The sequence below is a fragment of the Mixophyes fleayi genome, chromosome 6, assembly GCF_038048845.1.
Source record: "Mixophyes fleayi isolate aMixFle1 chromosome 6, aMixFle1.hap1, whole genome shotgun sequence".
Taxonomy (NCBI): Eukaryota; Metazoa; Chordata; class Amphibia; order Anura; family Limnodynastidae; genus Mixophyes; species Mixophyes fleayi.
In genome coordinates this window covers 176,462,973-176,484,742 of record NC_134407.1, presented here as the reverse complement: position 1 = coordinate 176,484,742, position 21,770 = coordinate 176,462,973, and positions in this window count along the sequence as shown.

The window sequence follows — 21,770 nt, the reverse complement described above, 5'->3', positions numbered from 1 at the left end:
TTCTGTTTGCCGATCCCTGACCGTGCTGAGGTTCCTTGTGCCATCCTTCTTATTCTGAGTTTCCGTGTGCCACCTCTTGTCTATGTAAAGGTCCTGGTAGCTGCCTTCTTCTTTTGTTGAGTTTCTGGGTTGCAACTTCCGTCAATGCAGAGATTCTGTGCGCCACATCCTGTCCTTGCCTAGGGTCCAGTTGCCTCCTCCTGTCCATGCTGAGGTCCCGTCAGAAAAATCTTGTCTGTGCAGGGGTTTCGATCATCACTATCTGTCCATGCTGAGTTTTTGGCTTCCACCTCATTTCCATATGGAAACTTGTTCCTCCCCAGCTGCACAGTGATTTGGGAAAGATTTGATGGGACCTGAGAGAAGAACAATAATTATGAAGTATGACCTCAGAGGAGGTAGGAGTATATTTGATATATTGCATTATAATATCAGTAACAAGCTCACTTTATCGTATATTTAAATATGTCTAGTACAGGGCACTATTTTAGCAAAGTAGTAAAATGTCGTCATTGTGTTACTTCTAGTTCATTTTACATAATGTATCGAAGGTAGTATTTTTATTTCTTTTGAACTGAGCATCATGGGGTAAATGTATTAACCTCCGGTTTCTTCAACTACCGCGAGTTCGGCGTCTTCGGCGCTTAAATTTAAAGCGGCGCTGCCTTGTAACGGGAAACTTCCCTTTACAAGGCAGCGCCGCTTTAAATTTAAGCGCCGAAGACGCCGAACTCGCGGGAGTTGAAGAAACCGGAGGTTAATACATTTACCCCCATGTGTTCATTTTTTGTTGATATTATTTACAAGTACAGTTAATTTTCAATGTATTTGTTTGTGTTCTGAATTTCAGCCACTCCTATCCCCAAGAACAGGTACAGATGGATTCGGGGGGAGGAACCTCTTCTTGTGGTCAAGAGCGTGCTAACCACTAAGCTGGAACGTCATATAGTTTATAGGAAAGATAGATAGATTCATTGTGAGCTACATATTTTTTTTTATACTGCTACGTAGAAGAAAATACAACTGGGGAATTGTCAGCAGATACAACCCCAGAAAGAGTAATGGATCTTACTCCGATCAGGCTGTATGCAACAAGAAGGAATTCCCAGATTCCATTTGCTGCAGTTGCGGCTGCCACCTTCTGTCGATAATGAGGTTCTGTTTGCCGATCCCTGACCGTGCTGAGGTTCCTTGTGCCATCCTTCTTATTCTGAGTTTCCGTGTGCCACCTCTTGTCTATGTAAAGGTCCTGGTAGCTGCCTTCTTCTTTTGTTGAGTTTCTGGGTTGCAACTTCCGTCAATGCAGAGATTCTGTGCGCCACATCCTGTCCTTGCCTAGGGTCCAGTTGCCTCCTCCTGTCCATGCTGAGGTCCCGTCAGAAAAATCTTGTCTGTGCAGGGGTTTCGATCATCACTATCTGTCCATGCTGAGTTTTTGGCTTCCACCTCATTTCCATATGGAAACTTGTTCCTCCCCAGCTGCACAGTGATTTGGGAAAGATTTGATGGGACCTGAAAGAAGAACAATAATTATGAAGTATGACCTCAGAGGAGGTAGGAGTATATTTGATATATTGCATTATAATATCAGTAACAAGCTCACTTTATCGTATATTTAAATATGTCTAGTACAGGGCACTATTTTAGCAAAGTAGTAAAATGTCGTCATTGTGTTACTTCTAGTTCATTTTACATAATGTATTCAAGGTAGTATTTTTATTTCTTTTGAACCGAAAATCATGTGTTCATTTTTTGTTGATATTATTTACAAATAAAGTTAAAATTCAATGTATTTGCTTGTTTTCTCAATTTCAGCCACTCCTGTCCCCAAGAAGAGGTACAGAGGGATTGGGAGGGAGGAACCTCTTCTTGGGGTCAAGAGTGTGCTAACCACTAAGCTGGAACGTCATATAGTTTCTAGGAAAGATCAGGGCCGGATTAAGGGAATGGAGGCCCCTGGGCTAAGGTGGCCTCATTCCACCGTGAGGGCCACCCCCGTTATCCGAGCCTAGCCGCCCCCAAGGCACTTACCTCCTTCTCCTGGCATTGCAGTCCTTCTCCGGCGCGCTGTATGCTCTTTACTGAGGAGATCTCATGAGGGTGAGACTCACGAGATCTCCTCAGTAAGGAGACTATAGCACGCCAGGGAAGGACCGCAGTGAAAGTGCTCAGCATCATTGATCACGCCGGGGTCACCACCGCCACCGACCGATCAATACTGCTGCTGAGCACTTTCAAGGCCCCCTGGATGCCCGAGGCCCCTGGGCTGTAGCCCAGTTAGCCCTAGGGTTAATCCGGCCCTGGGAAAGATAGTTGGAGGCATTGTGCTCTATTTTTATTTATTTATTTTTTACACTGCTACATAGAAGAAGAAACATGTGGAAAATTGTCAGCAGATGCAACCCCAGAAAGAGTAATGGATCTTACTCTGATCAGGCTGTATGCAACAAGAAGGAATTCCCAGATTCCATTTGCTGCAGTTGCGGCTGCCACCTTCTGTCGATAATGAGGTTCTGTTTGCCGATCCCTGACCGTGCTGAGGTTCCTTGTGCCATCCTTCTTATTCTGAGTTTCCGTGTGCCACCTCTTGTCTATGTAAAGGTCCTGGTAGCTGCCTTCTTCTTTTGTTGAGTTTCTGGGTTGCAACTTCCGTCAATGCAGAGATTCTGTGCGCCACATCCTGTCCTTGCCAAGGGTCCAGTTGCCTCCTCCTGTCCATGCTGAGGTCCAGTTAGAAAAATCTTGTCTGTGCAGGGGTTTCGATCATCACTATCTGTCCATGCTGAGTTTTTGGCTTCCACCTCATTTCCATATGGAAACTTGTTCCTCCCCAGCTGCACAGTGATTTGGGAAAGATTTGATGGGACCTGAAAGAAGAACAATAATTATGAAGTATGACCTCAGAGGAGGTAGGAGTATATTTGATATATTGCATTATAATATCAGTTACAAGCTCACTTTATCGTATATTTAAATATGTCTAGTACAGGGCACTATTTTAGCAAAGTAGTAAAATGTCGTCATTGAGTTACTTCTAGTTCATTTTACATAATGTATTCAAGGTAGTATTTTTATTTCTTTTGAACCGAAAATCATGTGTTCATTTTTTGTTGATATTATTTACAAATAAAGTTAAAATTCAATGTATTTGCTTGTTTTCTCAATTTCAGCCACTCCTGTCCCCAAGAAGAGGTACAGAGGGATTGGGAGGGAGGAACCTCTTCTTGGGGTCAAGAGTGTGCTAACCACTAAGCTGGAACGTCATATAGTTTCTAGGAAAGATCAGGGCCGGATTAAGGGAATGGAGGCCCCTGGGCTAAGGTGGCCTCATTCCACCGTGAGGGCCACCCCCGTGATCCGAGCCTAGCCGCCCCCAAGGCACTTACCTCCTTCTCCTGGCATTGCAGTCCTTCTCCGGCGCGCTGTACGCTCTTTACTGAGGAGATCTCATGAGGGTGAGACTCACGAGATCTCCTCAGTAAGGAGACTATAGCACGCCAGGGAAGGACCGCAGTGAAAGTGCTCAGCATCATTGATCGCGCCGGGGTCACCACCGCCACCGACCGATCAATACTGCTGCTGAGCACTTTCAAGGCCCCCTGGATGCCCGAGGCCACTGGGCTGTAGCCCAGTTAGCCCTAGGGTTAATCCGGCCCTGGGAAAGATAGATGGAGGCATTGTGCTCTATTTTTATTTATTTATTTTTTACACTGCTACATAGAAGAAGAAACATGTGGAAAATTGTCAGCAGATGAAACCCCAGAAAGAGTAATGGATCTTACTCTGATCAGGCTGTATGCAACAAGAAGGAATTCCCAGATTCCATTTGCTGCAGTTGCGGCTGCCACCTTCTGTCGATAATGAGGTTCTGTTTGCCGATCCCTGACCGTGCTGAGGTTCCTTGTGCCATCCTTCTTATTCTGAGTTTCCGTGTGCCACCTCTTGTCTATGTAAAGGTCCTGGTAGCTGCCTTCTTCTTTTGTTGAGTTTCTGGGTTGCAACTTCCGTCAATGCAGAGATTCTGTGCGCCACATCCTGTCCTTGCCTAGGGTCCAGTTGCCTCCTCCTGTCCATGCTGAGGTCCAGTCAGAAAAATCTTGTCTGTGCAGGGGTTTCGATCATCACTATCTGTCCATGCTGAGTTTTTGGCTTCCACCTCATTTCCATATGGAAACTTGTTCCTCCCCAGCTGCACAGTGATTTGGGAAAGATTTGATGGGACCTGAAAGAAGAACAATAATTATGAAGTATGACCTCAGAGGAGGTAGGAGTATATTTGATATATTGCATTATAATATCAGTTACAAGCTCACTTTATCGTATATTTAAATATGTCTAGTACAGGGCACTATTTTAGCAAAGTAGTAAAATGTCGTCATTGTGTTACTTCTACTTCATTTTACATAATGTATTGAAGGTAGTATTTTTATTTCTTTTGAACTGAGCATCATGGGGTAAATGTATTAACCTCCGGTTTCTTCAACTACCGCGAGTTCGGCGTCTTCGGCGCTTAAATTTAAAGCGGCGCTGCCTTGTAAAGAAAAACTTCCCTTTACAAGGCAGCGCCGCTTTAAATTTAAGCGCCGAAGACGCCGAACTCGCGGGAGTTGAAGAAACCGGAGGTTAATACATTTACCCCCATGTGTTCATTTTTTGTTGATATTATTTACAAGTACAGTTAATTTTCAATGTATTTGTTTGTGTTCTGAATTTCAGCCACTCCTATCCCCAAGAACAGGTACAGATGGATTCGGGGGGAGGAAACTCTTCTTGTGGTCAAGAGCGTGCTAACCACTAAGCTGGAACGTCATATAGTTTATAGGAAAGATAGATAGATTCATTGTGAGCTACATATTTTTTTTTATACTGCTACGTAGAAGAAAATACAACTGGGGAATTGTCAGCAGATGCAACCCCAGAAAGAGTAATGGATCTTCCTCTGATCAGGCTGTATGCAACAAGAAGGAATTCCCAGATTCCATTTGCTGCAGTTGCGGCTGCCACCTTCTGTCGATAATGAGGTTCTGTTTTCCGATTCCTGACCGTGCTGAGGTTCCTTGTGCCATCCTTCTTATTCTGAGTTTCCGTGTGCCACCTCTTGTCTATGTAAAGGTCCTGGTAGCTGCCTTCTTCTTTTGTTGAGTTTCTGGGTTGCAACTTCCGTCAATGCAGAGATTCTGTGCGCCACATCCTGTCCTTGCCTAGGGTCCAGTTGCCTCCTCCTGTCCATGCTGAGGTCCCGCAAGAAAAATCCTGTCTGTGCAGGGGTTTCGATCATCACTATCTGTCCATGCTGAGTTTTTGGCTTCCACCTCATTTCCATATGGAAACTTGTTCCTCCCCAGCTGCACAGTGATTTGGGAAAGATTTGATGGGACCTGAAAGAAGAACAATAATTATGAAGTATGACCTCAGAGGAGGTAGGAGTATATTTGATATATTGCATTATAATATCAGTAACAAGCTCACTTTATCGTATATTTAAATATGTCTAGTACAGGGCACTATTTTAGCAAAGTAGTAAAATGTCGTCATTGTCTTACTTCTAGTTCATTTTACATAATGTATTGAAGGTAGTATTTTTATTTCTTTTGAACTGAGCATCATGGGGTAAATGTATTAACCTCCGGTTTCTTCAACTACCGCGAGTTCGGCGTCTTCGGCGCTTAAATTTAAAGCGGCGCTGCCTTGTAAAAGGAAACTTCCCTTTACAAGGCAGTGCCGCTTTAAATTTAAGCGCCGAAGACGCCGAACTCGCGGGAGTTGAAGAAACCGGAGGTTAATACATTTACCCCCATGTGTTCATTTTTTGTTGATATTATTTACAAGTACAGTTAATTTTCAATGTATTTGTTTGTGTTCTGAATTTCAGCCACTCCTATCCCCAAGAACAGGTACAGATGGATTCGGGGGGAGGAACCTCTTCTTGTGGTCAAGAGCGTGCTAACCACTAAGCTGGAACGTCATATAGTTTATAAGAAAGATAGATAGATTCATTGTGAGCTACATAGTTTTTTTTATACTGCTACGTAGAAGAAAATACAACTGGGGAATTGTCAGCAGATACAACCCCAGAAAGAGTAATGGATCTTACTCTGATCAGGCTGTATGCAACAAGAAGGAATTCCCAGATTCCATTTGCTGCAGTTGCGGCTGCCACCTTCTGTCGATAATGAGGTTCTGTTTGCCGATTCCTGACCGTGCTGAGGTTCCTTGTGCCATCCTTCTTATTCTGAGTTTCCGTGTGCCACCTCTTGTCTATGTAAAGGTCCTGGTAGCTGCCTTCTTCTTTTGTGGAGTTTCTGGGTTGCAACTTCCGTCAATGCAGAGATTCTGTGCGCCACATCCTGTCCTTGCCTAGGGTCTAGTTGCCTCCTCCTGTCCATGCTGAGGTCCCGTCAGAAAAATCTTGTCTGTGCAGGGGTTTCGATCATCACTATCTGTCCATGCTGAGTTTTTGGCTTCCACCTCATTTCCATATGGAAACTTGTTCCTCCCCAGCTGCACAGTGATTTGGGAAAGATTTGATGGGACCTGAAAGAAGAACAATAATTATGAAGTATGACCTCAGAGGAGGTAGGAGTATATTTGATATATTGCATTATAATATCAGTAACAAGCTCACTTTATTGTATATTTAAATATGTCTAGTACAGGGCACTATTTTAGCAAAGTAGTAAAATGTCGTCATTGTCTTACTTCTAGTTCATTTTACATAATGTATTCAAGGTAGTATTTTTATTTCTTTTGAACCGAAAATCATGTGTTCATTTTTTGTTGATATTATTTACAAATAAAGTTAAAATTCAATGTATTTGCTTGTTTTCTCAATTTCAGCCACTCCTGTCCCCAAGAAGAGGTACAGAGGGATTGGGAGGGAGGAACCTCTTCTTGGGGTCAAGAGTGTGCTAACCACTAAGCTGGAACGTCATATAGTTTCTAGGAAAGATCAGTGCCGGATTCATGGAATGGAGGCCCTTGGGCTAAGGTGGCCTCATTCCACCATGAGGGCCACCCCCGTGATCCGAGCCTAGCCGCCCCCAAGGCACTTACCTCCTTCTCCTGGCATTGCAGTCCTTCTACGGCGCGCTATACGCTCTTTACTGAGGAGATCTCATGAGGGTGAGACTCACGAGATCTCCTCAGTAAGGAGACTATAGCACGCCAGGGAAGGACCGCAGTGAAAGTGCTCAGCATCATTGATCGCGCCGGGGGCACCACCGCCACCGACCGATCAATACTGCTGCTGAGCACTTTCAAGGCCCCCTGAATGCCCGAGGCCCCTGGGCTGTAGCCCAGTTAGCCCTAGGGTTAATCCGGCCCTGGGAAAGATAGATGGAGGCATTGTGCTCTATTTTTAACACTGCTACATAGAAGAAGAAACATGTGGAAAATTGTCAGCAGATGCAACCCCAGAAAGAGTAATGGATCTTACTCTGATCAGGCTGTATGCAACAAGAAGGAATTCCCAGATTCCATTTGCTGCAGTTGCGGCTGCCACCTTCTGTCGATAATGAGGTTCTGTTTGCCGATCCCTGACCGTGCTGAGGTTCCTTGTGCCATCCTTCTTATTCTGAGTTTCCGTGTGCCACCTCTTGTCTATGTAAAGGTCCTGGTAGCTGCCTTCTTCTTTTGTTGAGTTTCTTGGTTGCAACTTCCGTCAATGCAGAGATTCTGTGCGCCACATCCTGTCCTTGCCTAGGGTCCAGTTGCCTCCTCCTGTCCATGCTGAGGTCCCGTCAGAAAAATCTTGTCTGTGCAGGGGTTTCGATCATCACTATCTGTCCATGCTGAGTTTTTGGCTTCCACCTCATTTCCATATGGAAACTTGTTCCTCCCCAGCTGCACAGTGATTTGGTAAAGATTTGATGGGACCTGAAAGAAGAACAATAATTATGAAGTATGACCTCAGAGGAGGTAGGAGTTTATTTGATATATTGCATTATAATATCAGTAACAAGCTCACTTTATCGTATATTTAAATATGTCTAGTACAGGGCACTATTTTAGCAAAGTAGTAAAATGTCGTCATTGTCTTACTTCTAGTTCATTTTACATAATGTATTCAAGGTAGTATTTTTATTTCATTTGAACTGAAAATCATGTGTTCATTTTTTGTTGATATTATTTACAAATAAATGTAAAATTCAATGTATTTGCTTGTTTTCTCAATTTCAGCCACTCTTGTCCCCAAGAAGAGGTACAGAGGGATTAGGAGGGAGGAACCTCTTCTTGGGGTCAAGAGTGTGCTAACCACTAAGCTGGAACGTCATATAGTTTCTAGGAAAGATCAGGGCCGGATTAAGGGAATGGAGGCCCCTGGGCTAAGGTGGCCTCATTCCACCGTGAGGGCCACCTCCGTGATCTGAGCCTAGCCGCCCCCAAGACACTTACCTCCTTCTCCTGGCATTGCAGTCCTTCTCCGGCGCGCTGTACGCTCTTTACTGAGGAGATCTCATGAGGGTGAGACTCACGAGATCTCCTCAGTAAGGAGACTATAGCACGCCAGGGAAGGACCACAGTGAAAGTGCTCAGCATCATTGATCGCGCCGGGGGCACCACCGCCACCGACCGATCAATACTGCTGCTGAGCACTTTCAAGGCCCCCTGGATGCCCGAGGCCCCCTGGCTGTAGCCCAGTTAGCCCTAGGGTTAATCCGGTCCTGGGAAAGATAGATGTAGGCATTGTGCTCTATTTTTATTTATTCCTTTTTTACACTGCTACATAGAAGAAGAAACATGTGGAAAATTGTCAGCAGATGCAACCCCAGAAAGAGTAATGGATCTTACTCTGATCAGGCTGTATGCAACAAGAAGGAATTCCCAGATTCCATTTGCTGCAGTTGCGGCTGCCACCTTCTGTCGATAATGAGGTTCTGTTTACCGATCCCTGACCGTGCTGAGGTTCCTTGTGCCATCCTTCTTATTCTGAGTTTCCGTGTGCCACCTCTTGTCTATGTAAAGGTCCTGGTAGCTGCCTTCTTCTTTTGTTGAGTTTCTGGGTTGCAACTTCCGTCAATGCAGAGATTCTGTGCGCCACATCCTGTCCTTGCCTAGGGTCCAGTTGCCTCCTCCTGTCCATGCTGAGGTCCCGTCAGAAAAATCTTGTCTGTGCAGGGGTTTCGATCATCACTATCTGTCCATGCTGAGTTTTTGGCTTCCACCTCATTTCCATATGGAAACTTGTTCCTCCCCAGCTGCACAGTGATTTGGGAAAGATTTGATGGGACCTGAAAGAAGAACAATAATTATGAAGTATGACCTCAGAGGAGGTAGGAGTCTATTTGATATATTGCATTATAATATCAGTAACAAGCTAACTTTATCGTATATTTAAATATGTCTAGTACAGGGCACTATTTTAGCAAAGTAGTAAAATGTCGTCATTGTGTTACTTCTAGTTCATTTTACATAATGTATTCAAGGTAGTATTTTTATTTCTTTTGAACCGAAAATCATGTGTTCATTTTTTGTTGATATTATTTACAAATAAAGTTAAAATTCAATGTATTTGCTTGTTTTCTCAATTTCAGCCACTCCTGTCCCCAAGAAGAGGTACAGAGGGATTGGGAGGGAGGAACCTCTTCTTGGGGTCAAGAGTGTGCCAACCACTAAGCTGGAACGTCATATAGTTTCTAGGAAAGATCAGGGCCGGATTAAGGGAATGGAGGCCCCTGGGCTAAGGTGGCCTCATTCCACCGTGAGGGCCACCTCCGTGATCTGAGCCTAGCCGCCCCCAAGGCACTTACCTCCTTCTCCTGGCATTGCAGTCCTTCTCCGGCGCGCTGTACGCTCTTTACTGAGGAGATCTCATGAGGGTGAGACTCACGAGATCTCCTCAGTAAGGAGACTATAGCACGCCAGGGAAGGACCGCAGTGAAAGTGCTCAGCATCATTGATCGCGCCGGGGGCACCACCGCCACCGACCGATCAATACTGCTGCTGAGCACTTTCAAGGCCCCCTGGATGCCCGAGGCCCCCTGGCTGTAGCCCAGTTAGCCCTAGGGTTAATCCGGTCCTGGGAAAGATAGATGTAGGCATTGTGCTCTATTTTTATTTATTTATTTTTTACACTGCTACATAGAAGAAGAAACATGTGGAAAATTGTCAGCAGATGCAACCCCAGAAAGAGTAATGGATCTTACTCTGATCAGGCTGTATGCAACAAGAAGGAATTCCCAGATTCCATTTGCTGCAGTTGCGGCTGCCACCTTCTGTCGATAATGAGGTTCTGTTTACCGATCCCTGACCGTGCTGAGGTTCCTTGTGCCATCCTTCTTATTCTGAGTTTCCGTGTGCCACCTCTTGTCTATGTAAAGGTCCTGGTAGCTGCCTTCTTCTTTTGTTGAGTTTCTGGGTTGCAACTTCCGTCAATGCAGAGATTCTGTGCGCCACATCCTGTCCTTGCCTAGGGTCCAGTTGCCTCCTCCTGTCCATGCTGAGGTCCCGTCAGAAAAATCTTGTCTGTGCAGGGGTTTCGATCATCACTATCTGTCCATGCTGAGTTTTTGGCTTCCACCTCATTTCCATATGGAAACTTGTTCCTCCCCAGCTGCACAGTGATTTGGGAAAGATTTGATGGGACCTGAAAGAAGAACAATAATTATGAAGTATGACCTCAGAGGAGGTAGGAGTGTATTTGATATATTGCATTATAATATCAGTAACAAGCTAACTTTATCGTATATTTAAATATGTCTAGTACAGGGCACTATTTTAGCAAAGTAGTAAAATGTCGTCATTGTCTTATTTCTAGTTCATTTTACATAATGTATTCAAGGTAGTATTTTTATTTCTTTTGAACCGAAAATCATGTGTTCATTTTTTGTTGATATTATTTACAAATAAAGTTAAAATTCAATGTATTTGCTTGTTTTCTCAATTTCAGCCACTCCTGTCCCCAAGAAGAGGTACAGAGGGATTGGGAGGGAGGAACCTCTTCTTAGGGTCAAGAGTGTGCCAACCCCTAAGCTGGAACGTCATATAGTTTCTAGGAAAGATCAGGGCCGGATTAAGGGAATGGAGGCCCCTGGGCTAAGGTGGCCTCATTCCACCGTGAGGGCCACCCCCGTGATCCGAGCCTAGCCGCCCCCAAGGCACTTACCTCCTTCTCCTGGCATTGCAGTCCTTCTCCGGCGCGCTGTACGCTCTTTACTGAGGAGATCTCATGAGGGTGAGACTCACGAGATCTCCTCAGTAAGGAGACTATAGCACGCCAGGGAAGGACCTCAGTGAAAGTGCTCAGCATCATTGATCGGGCCGGGGGCACCACCGCCACCGACCGATCAATACTGCTGCTGAGCACTTTCAAGGCCCCCTGGATGCCCGAGGCCCCTGGGCTGTAGCCCAGTTAGCCCTAGGGTTAATCCGGCCCTGGGAAAGATAGATGGAGGCATTGTGCTTTATTTTTATTTATTTATTTTTTACACTGCTACATAGAAGAAGAAACATGTGGAAAATTGTCAGCAGATGCAAACCCAGAAAGAGTAATGGATCTTACTCTGATCAGGCTGTATGCAACAAGAAGGAATTCCCAGATTCCATTTGCTGCAGTTGCGGCTGCCACCTTCTGTCGATAATGAGGTTCTGTTTGCCGATCCCTGACTGTGCTGAGGTTCCTTGTGCCATCCTTCTTATTCTGAGTTTCCGTGTGCCACCTCTTGTCTATGTAAAGGTCCTGGTAGCTGCCTTCTTCTTTTGTTGAGTTTCTGGGTTGCAACTTCCGTCAATGCAGAGATTCTGTGCGCCACATCCTGTCCTTGCCTAGGGTCCAGTTGCCTCCTCCTGTCCATGCTGAGGTCCCGTCAGAAAAATCTTGTCTGTGCAGGGGTTTCGATCATCACTATCTGTCCATGCTGAGTTTTTGGCTTCCACCTCATTTCCATATGGAAACTTGTTCCTCCGCAGCTGCACAGTGATTTTGGAAAGATTTGATGGGACCTGAAAGAAGAACAATAATTATGAAGTATGACCTCAGAGGAGGTAGGAGTTTATTTGATATATTGCATTATAATATCAGTAACAAGCTCAATTTATCGTATATTTAAATATGTCTAGTACAGGGCACTATTTTAGCAAAGTAGTAAAATGTCGTCATTGTCTTACTTCTAGTTCATTTTACATAATGTATTCAAGGTAGTATTTTTATTTCTTTTGAACCGAAAATCATGTGTTCATTTTTTGTTGATATTATTTACAAATAAAGTTAAAATTCAATGTATTTGCTTGTTTTCTCAATTTCAGCCACTCCTGTCCCCAAGAAGAGGTACAGAGGGATTGGGAGGGAGGAACCTCTTCTTGGGGTCAAGAGTGTGCCAACCACTAAGCTGGAACGTCATATAGTTTCTAGGAAAGATCAGGGCCGGATTAAGGGAATGGAGGCCCCTGGGCTAAGATGGCCTCATTCCACCGTGAGGTCCACCCCCGTTATCCGAGCCTAGCCGCCCCCAAGGCACTTACCTCCTGCTCCTGGCATTGCAGTCCTTCTCCGGCGCGCTGTACGCTCTTTACTGAGATCTCATGAGGGTGAGACTCACGAGATCTCCTCAGTAAGGAGACTATAGCACGCCAGGGAAGGACCTCAGTGAAAGTGCTCAGCATCATTGATCGCGCCGGGGTCACCACCGCCACCGACCGATCAATACTGCTGCTGAGCACTTTCAAGGCCCCCTGGATGCCCGAGGCCCCTGGGCTGTAGCCCAGTTAGCCCTAGGGTTAATCCGGCCCTGGGAAAGATAGATGGAGGCATTGTGCTTTATTTTTATTTATTTATTTTTTACACTGCTACATAGAAGAAGAAACATGTGGAAAATTGTCAGCAGATGCAACCCCAGAAAGAGTAATGGATCTTACTCTGATCAGGCTGTATGCAACAAGAAGGAATTCCCAGATTCCATTTGCTGCAGTTGCGGCTGCCACCTTCTGTCGATAATGAGGTTCTGTTTACCGATCCCTGACCGTGCTGAGGTTCCTTGTGCCATCCTTCTTATTCTGAGTTTCCGTGTGCCACCTCTTGTCTATGTAAAGGTCCTGGTAGCTGCCTTCTTCTTTTGTTGAGTTTCTGGGTTGCAACTTCCGTCAATGCAGAGATTCTGTGCGCCACATCCTGTCCTTGCCTAGGGTCCAGTTGCCTCCTCCTGTCCATGCTGAGGTCCCGTTAGAAAAATCTTGTCTGTGCAGGGGTTTCGATCATCACTATCTCTCCATGCTGAGTTTTTGGCTTCCACCTCATTTCCATATGGAAACTTGTTCCTCCCCAGCTGCACAGTGATTTGGGAAAGATTTGATGGGACCTGAAAGAAGAACAATAATTATGAAGTATGACCTCAGAGGAGGTAGGAGTTTATTTGATATATTGCATTATAATATCAGTAACAAGCTCACTTTATCGTATATTTAAATATGTCTAGTACAGGTCACTATTTTAGCAAAGTAGTAAAATGTCGTCATTGTCTTACTTCTAGTTCATTTTACTTAATGTATCAAAGGTAGTATTTTTATTTCTTTTGAACTGAGCATCATGGGGTAAATGTATTAACCTCCGGTTTCTTCAACTACCGCGAGTTCGGCGTCTTCGGCGCTTAAATTTAAAGCGGCGCTGCCTTGTAAAGGGAAACTTCCCTTTACAAGACAGCGCCGCTTTAAATTTAAGCGCCGAAGACGCCGAACTCGCGGGAGTTGAAGAAACCGGAGGTTAATACATTTACCCCCATGTGTTCATTTTTTGTTGATATTATTTACAAGTACAGTTAATTTTCAATGTATTTGTTTGTGTTCTGAATTTCAGCCACTCCTATCCCCAAGAACAGGTACAGATGGATTCGGGGGGAGGAACCTCTTCTTGTGGTCAAGAGCGTGCTAACCACTAAGCTGGAACGTCATATAGTTTATAGGAAAGATAGATAGATTCATTGTGAGCTACATATTTTTTTTTATACTGCTACGTAGAAGAAAATACAACTGGGGAATTGTCAGCAGATACAACCCCAGAAAGAGTAATGGATCTTACTCTGATCAGGCTGTATGCAACAAGAAGGAATTCCCAGATTCCATTTGCTGCAGTTGCGGCTGCCACCTTCTGTCGATAATAAGGTTCTGTTTGCCGATCCCTGACCGTGCTGAGGTTCCTTGTGCCATCCTTCTTATTCTGAGTTTCCGTGTGCCACCTCTTGTCTATGTAAAGGTCCTGGTAGCTGCCTTCTTCTTTTGTTGAGTTTCTGGGTTGCAACTTCCGTCAATGCAGAGATTCTGTGCGCCACATCCTGTCCTTGCCTAGGGTCCAGTTGCCTCCTCCTGTCCATGCTGAGGTCCCGTCAGAAAAATCTTGTCTGTGCAGGGGTTTCGATCATCACTATCTGTCCATGCTGAGTTTTTGGCTTCCACTTCATTTCCATATGGAAACTTGTTCCTCCCCAGCTGCACAGTGATTTGGGAAAGATTTGATGGGACCTGAAAGAAGAACAATAATTATGAAGTATGACCTCAGAGGAGGTAGGAGTATATTTGATATATTGCATTATAATATCAGTAACAAGCTCACTTTATCGTATATTTAAATATGTCTAGTACAGGGCACTATTTAAGCAAAGTGGTAAAATGTCGTCATTGTCTTACTTCTAGTTCATTTTACATAATGTATTCAAGGTAGTATTTTTATTTCTTTTTAACCGAAAATCATGTCTTCATTTTTTGTTGATATTATTTACAAATAAAGTTAAAATTTAATGTATTTGCTTGTTTTCTCAATTTCAGCCACTCCTGTCCCCAAGAAGAGGTACAGAGGGATTGGGAGGGAGGAACCTCTTCTTAGGGTCAAGAGTGTGCTAACCACTAAGCTGGAACGCCATATAGTTTCTAGGAAAGATCAGGGCCGGATTAAGGGAATGGAGGCCCCTGGGCTAAGGTGGCCTCATTCCACCGTGAGGGCCACCCCCGTGATCCGAGCCTAGCCGCCCCCAAGGCACTTACCTCCTTCTCCTGGCATTGCAGTCCTTCTCCGGCGCGCTGTACGCTCTTTACTGAGGAGATCTCATGAGGGTGAGACTCACGAGATCTCCTCAGCAAGGAGACTATAGCACGCCAGGGAAGGACCGCAGTGAAAGTGCTCAGCATCATTGATCGCGCCGGGGTCACCACCGCCACCGACCGATCAATACTGCTGCTGAGCACTTTCAAGGCCCCCTGGATGCCCGAGGCCCCTGGGCTGTAGCCCAGTTAGCCCTAGGGTTAATCCGGCCCTGGGAAAGATAGATGGAGGCATTGTGCTCTATTTTTATTTATTTAATTTTTACACTGCTACATAGAAGAAGAAACATGTGGAAAATTGTCAGCAGATGCAACCCCAGAAAGAGTAATGGATCTTACTCTGATCAGGCTGTATGCAACAAGAAGAAATTCCCAGATTCCATTTGCTGCAGTTGCGGCTGCCAACTTCTGTCGATAATGAGGTTCTGTTTGCCGATCCCTGACCGTGCTGAGGTTCCTTGTGCCATCCTTCTTATTCTGAGTTTCCGTGTGCCACCTCTTGTCTATGTAAAGGTCCTTGTAGCTGCCTTCTTCTTTTGTTGAGTTTCTGGGTTGCAACTTCCGTCATTGCAGAGATTCTGTGCGCCACATCCTGTCCTTGCCTAGGGTCCAGTTGCCTCCTCCTGTCCATGCTGAGGTCCCGTCAGAAAAATCTTGTCTGTGCAGGGGTTTCGATCATCACTATCTGTCCATGCTGAGTTTTTGGCTTCCACCTCATTTCCATATGGAAACTTGTTCCTCCCCAGCTGCACAGTGATTTGGGAAAGATTTGATGGGACCTGAAAGAAGAACAATAATTATGAAGTATGACCTCAGAGGAGGTAGGAGTATATTTGATATATTGCATTATAATATCAGTAACAAGCTCACTTTATTGTATATTTAAATATGTCTAGTACAGGGCACTATTTTAGCAAAGTAGTAAAATGTCGTCATTGTCTTACTTCTAGTTCATTTTACATAATGTATTGAAGGTAGTATTTTTATTTCTTTTGAACTGAACATCATGGGGTAAATGTATTAACCTCCGGTTTCTTCAACTACCGCGAGTTCGGCGTCTTCGGCGCTTAAATTTAAAGCGGCGCTGCCTTGTAAAGGGAAACTTCCCTTTACAAGGCAGCGCCGCTTTAAATTTAAGCGCCGAAGACGCCGAACTCGCGGGAGTTGAAGAAACCGGAGGTTAATACATTTACCCCCATGTGTTCATTTTTTGTTGATATTATTTACAAGTACAGTTAATTTTCAATGTATTTGTTTGTGTTCTGAATTTCAGCCACTCCTATCCCCAAGAACAGGTACAGATGGATTCGGGGGGAGGAACCTCTTCTTGTGGTCAAGAGCGTGCTAACCACTAAGCTGGAACGTCATATAGTTTATAGGAAAGATAGATAGATTCATTGTGAGCTTCATATTTTTTTTTATACTGCTACGTAGAAGAAAATACAACTGGGGAATTGTCAGCAGATACAACCCCAGAAAGAGTAATGGATCTTACTCTGATCAGGCTGTATGCAACAAGAAGGAATTCCCAGATTCCATTTGCTGCAGTTGCGGCTGCCACCTTCTGTCAATAATAAGGTTCTGTTTGCCGATCCCTGACCGTGCTGAGGTTCCTTGTGCCATCCTTCTTATTCTGAGTTGCCGTGTGCCACCTCTTGTCTATGTAAAGGTCCTGGTAGCTGCCTTCTTCTTTTGTTGAGTTTCTGGGTTGCAACTTCCGTCAATGCAGAGATTCTGTGCGCCACATCCTGTCCTTGCCTAGGGTCCAGTTGCCTCCTCCTGTCCATGCTGAGGTCCCGTCAGAAAAATCTTGTCTGTGCAGGGGTTTCGATCATCACTATCTGTCCATGCTGAGTTTTTGGCTTCCACCTCATTTCCATATGGAAACTTGTTCCTCCCCAGCTGCACAGTGATTTGGGAAAGATTTGATGGGACCTGAAAGAAGAACAATAATTATGAAGTATGACCTCAGAGGAGGTAGGAGTATATTTGATATATTGCATTATAATATCAGTAACAAGCTCACTTTATCGTATATTTAAATATGTCTAGTACAGGGCACTATTTTAGCAAAGTAGTAAAATGTCGTCATTGTCTTACTTCTAGTTCATTTTACATAATGTATTCAAGGTAGTATTTTTATTTCTTTTGAACCGAAAATCATGTGTTCATTTTTTGTTGATATTATTTACAAATAAAGTTAAAATTTAATGTATTTGCTTGTTTTCTCAATTTCAGCCACTCCTGTCCCCAAGAAGAGGTACAGAGGGATTGGGAGGGAGGAACCTCTTCTTGGGGTCAAGAGTGTGCTAACCACTAAGCTGGAACGCCATATAGTTTCTAGGAAAGATCAGGGCCGGATTAAGGGAATGGAGGCCCCTGGGCTAAGGTGGCCTCATTCCACCGTGAGGGCCACCCCCGTAATCCGAGCCTAGCCGCCCCCAAGGCACTTACCTCCTTCTCCTGGCATTGCAGTCCTTCTCCAGCGCGCTGTACGCTCTTTACTGAGGAGATCTCATGAGGGTGAGACTCACGAGATCTCCTCAGCAAGTAGACTATAGCACGCCAGGGAAGGACCGCAGTGAAAGTGCTCAGCATCATTGATCGCGCCGGGGGCACCACCGCCACCGACCGATCAATACTGCTGCTGAGCACTTTCAAGGCCCCCTGGATGCCCGAGGCCCCTGGGCTGTAGCCCAGTTAGCCCTAGGGTTAATCCGGCCCTGGGAAAGATAGATGGAGGCATTGTGCTCTATTTTTATTTATTTAATTTTTACACTGCAACATAGAAGAAGAAACATGTGGAAAATTGTCAGCAGATGCAACCCCAGAAAGAGTAATGGATCTTACTCTGATCAGGCTGTATGCAACAAGAAGGAATTCCCAGATTCCATTTGCTTCAGTTGCGGCTGCCACCTTCTGTCGATAATGAGGTTCTGTTTGCCGATTCCTGACCGTGCTGAGGTTCCTTGTGCCATCCTTCTTATTCTGAGTTTCCGTGTGCCACCTCTTGTCTATGTAAAGGTCCTGGTAGCTGCCTTCTTCTTTTGTTGAGTTTCTGGGTTGCAACTTCCGTCAATGCAGAGATTCTGTGCGCCACATCCTGTCCTTGCCTAGGGTCCAGTTGCCTCCTCCTGTCCATGCTGAGGTCCCGCAAGAAAAATCCTGTCTGTGCAGGGGTTTCGATCATCACTATCTGTCCATGCTGAGTTTTTGGCTTCCACCTCATTTCCATATGGAAACTTGTTCCTCCCCAGCTGCACAGTGATTTGGGAAAGATTTGATGGGACCTGAAAGAAGAACAATAATTATGAAGTATGACCTCAGAGGAGGTAGGAGTATATTTGATATATTGCATTATAATATCAGTAACAAGCTAACTTTATCGTATATTTAAATATGTCTAGTACAGGGCACTATTTTCGCAAAGTAGTAAAATGTCGTCATTGTGTTACTTCTAGTTCATTTTACATAATGTATTGAAGGTAGTATTTTTATTTCTTTTGAACTGAGCATCATGGGGTAAATGTATTAACCTCCGGTTTCTTCAACTACCGCGAGTTCGGCGTCTTCGGCGCTTAAATTTAAAGCGGCGCTGCCTTGTAAATGGAAACTTCCCTTTACAAGGCAGTGCCGCTTTAAATTTAAGCGCCGAAGACGCCGAACTCGCGGGAGTTGAAGAAACCGGAGGTTAATACATTTACCCCCATGTGTTAATTTTTTTTGATATTATTTACAAGTACAGTTAATTTTCAATGTATTTGTTTGTGTTCTGAATTTCAGCCACTCCTATCCCCAAGAACAGGTACAGATGGATTCGGGGGGAGGAACCTCTTCTTGTGGTCAAGAGCGTGCTAACCACTAAGCTGGAACGTCATATAGTTTATAAGAAAGATAGATAGATTCATTGTGAGCTACATAGTTTTTTTTATACTGCTACGTAGAAGAAAATACAACTGGGGAATTGTCAGCAGATACAACCCCAGAAAGAGTAATGGATCTTACTCTGATCAGGCTGTATGCAACAAGAAGGAATTCCCAGATTCCATTTGCTGCAGTTGCGGCTGCCACCTTCTGTCGATAATGAGGTTCTGTTTGCCGATCCCTGACCGTGCTGAGGTTCCTTGTGCCATCCTTCTTATTCTGAGTTTCCGTGTGCCACCTCTTGTCTATGTAAAGGTCCTGGTAGCTGCCTTCTTCTTTTGTGGAGTTTCTGGGTTGCAACTTCCGTCAATGCAGAGATTCTGTGCGCCACATCCTGTCCTTGCCTAGGGTCTAGTTGCCTCCTCCTGTCCATGCTGAGGTCCCGTCAGAAAAATCTTGTCTGTGCAGGGGTTTCGATCATCACTATCTGTCCATGCTGAGTTTTTGGCTTCCACCTCATTTCCATATGGAAACTTGTTCCTCCCCAGCTGCACAGTGATTTGGGAAAGATTTGATGGGACCTGAAAGAAGAACAATAATTATGAAGTATGACCTCAGAGGAGGTAGGAGTATATTTGATATATTGCATTATAATATCAGTAACAAGCTCACTTTATGGTATATTTAAATATGTCTAGTACAGGGCACTATTTTAGCAAAGTAGTAAAATGTCGTCATTGTCTTACTTCTAGTTCATTTTACATAATGTATTCAAGGTAGTATTTTTATTTCTTTTGAACCGAAAATCATGTGTTCATTTTTTGTTGATATTATTTACAAATAAAGTTAAAATTCAATGTATTTGCTTGTTTTCTCAATTTCAGCCACTCCTGTCCCCAAGAAGAGGTACAGAGGGATTGGGAGGGAGGAACCTCTTCTTGGGGTCAAGAGTGTGCTAACCACTAAGCTGGAACGTCATATAGTTTCTAGGAAAGATCAGTGCCGGATTCATGGAATGGAGGCCCCTGGGCTAAGGTGGCCTCATTCCACCATGAGGGCCACCCCCGTGATCCGAGCCTAGCCGCCCCCAAGGCACTTACCTCCTTCTCCTGGCATTGCAGTCCTTCTACGGCGCGCTATACGCTCTTTACTGAGGAGATCTCATGAGGGTGAGACTCACGAGATCTCCTCAGTAAGGAGACTATAGCACGCCAGGGAAGGACCGCAGTGAAAGTGCTCAGCATCATTGATCGCGCCGGGGGCACCACCGCCACCGACCGATCAATACTGCTGCTGAGCACTTTCAAGGCCCCCTGAATGCCCGAGGCCCCTGGGCTGTAGCCCAGTTAGCCCTAGGGTTAATCCGGCCCTGGGAAAGATAGATGGAGGCATTGTGCTCTATTTTTATTTATTTATTTTTTACACTGCTACATAGAAGAAGAAACATGTGGAAAATTGTCAGCAGATGCAACCCCAGAAAGAGTAATGGATCTTACTCTGATCAGGCTGTATGCAACAAGAAGGAATTCCCAGATTCCATTTGCTGCAGTTGCGGCTGCCACCTTCTGTCGATAATGAGGTTCTGTTTGCCGATCCCTGACCGTGCTGAGGTTCCTTGTGCCATCCTTCTTATTCTGAGTTTCCGTGTGCCACCTCTTGTCTATGTAAAGGTCCTGGTAGCTGCCTTCTTCTTTTGTGGAGTTTCTGGGTTGCAACTTCCGTCAATGCAGAGATTCTGTGCGCCACATCCTGTCCTTGCCTAGGGTCTAGTTGCCTCCTCCTGTCCATGCTGAGGTCCCGTCAGAAAAATCTTGTCTGTGCAGGGGTTTCGATCATCACTATCTGTCCATGCTGAGTTTTTGGCTTCCACCTCATTTCCATATGGAAACTTGTTCCTCCCCAGCTGCACAGTGATTTGGGAAAGATTTGATGGGACCTGAAAGAAGAACAATAATTATGAAGTATGACCTCAGAGGAGGTAGGAGTATATTTGATATATTGCATTATAATATCAGTAACAAGCTCACTTTATTGTATATTTAAATATGTCTAGTACAGGGCACTATTTTAGCAAAGTAGTAAAATGTCGTCATTGTCTTACTTCTAGTTCATTTTACATAATGTATTCAAGGTAGTATTTTTATTTCTTTTGAACCGAAAATCATGTGTTCATTTTTTGTTGATATTATTTACAAATAAAGTTAAAATTCAATGTATTTGCTTGTTTTCTCAATTTCAGCCACTCCTGTCCCCAAGAAGAGGTACAGAGGGATTGGGAGGGAGGAACCTCTTCTTGGGGTCAAGAGTGTGCTAACCACTAAGCTGGAACGTCATATAGTTTCTAGGAAAGATCAGTGCCGGATTCATGGAATGGAGGCCCCTGGGCTAAGGTGGCCTCATTCCACCATGAGGGCCACCCCCGTGATCCGAGCCTAGCCGCCCCCAAGGCACTTACCTCCTTCTCCTGGCATTGCAGTCCTTCTACGGCGCGCTATACGCTCTTTACTGAGGAGATCTCATGAGGGTGAGACTCACGAGATCTCCTCAGTAAGGAGACTATAGCACGCCAGGGAAGGACCGCAGTGAAAGTGCTCAGCATCATTGATCGCGCCGGGGGCACCACCGCCACCGACCGATCAATACTGCTGCTGAGCACTTTCAAGGCCCCCTGAATGCCCGAGGCCCCTGGGCTGTAGCCCAGTTAGCCCTAGGGTTAATCCGGCCCTGGGAAAGATAGATGGAGGCATTGTGCTCTATTTTTATTTATTTATTTTTTACACTGCTACATAGAAGAAGAAACATGTGGAAAATTGTCAGCAGATGCAACCCCAGAAAGAGTAATGGATCTTACTCTGATCAGGCTGTATGCAACAAGAAGGAAT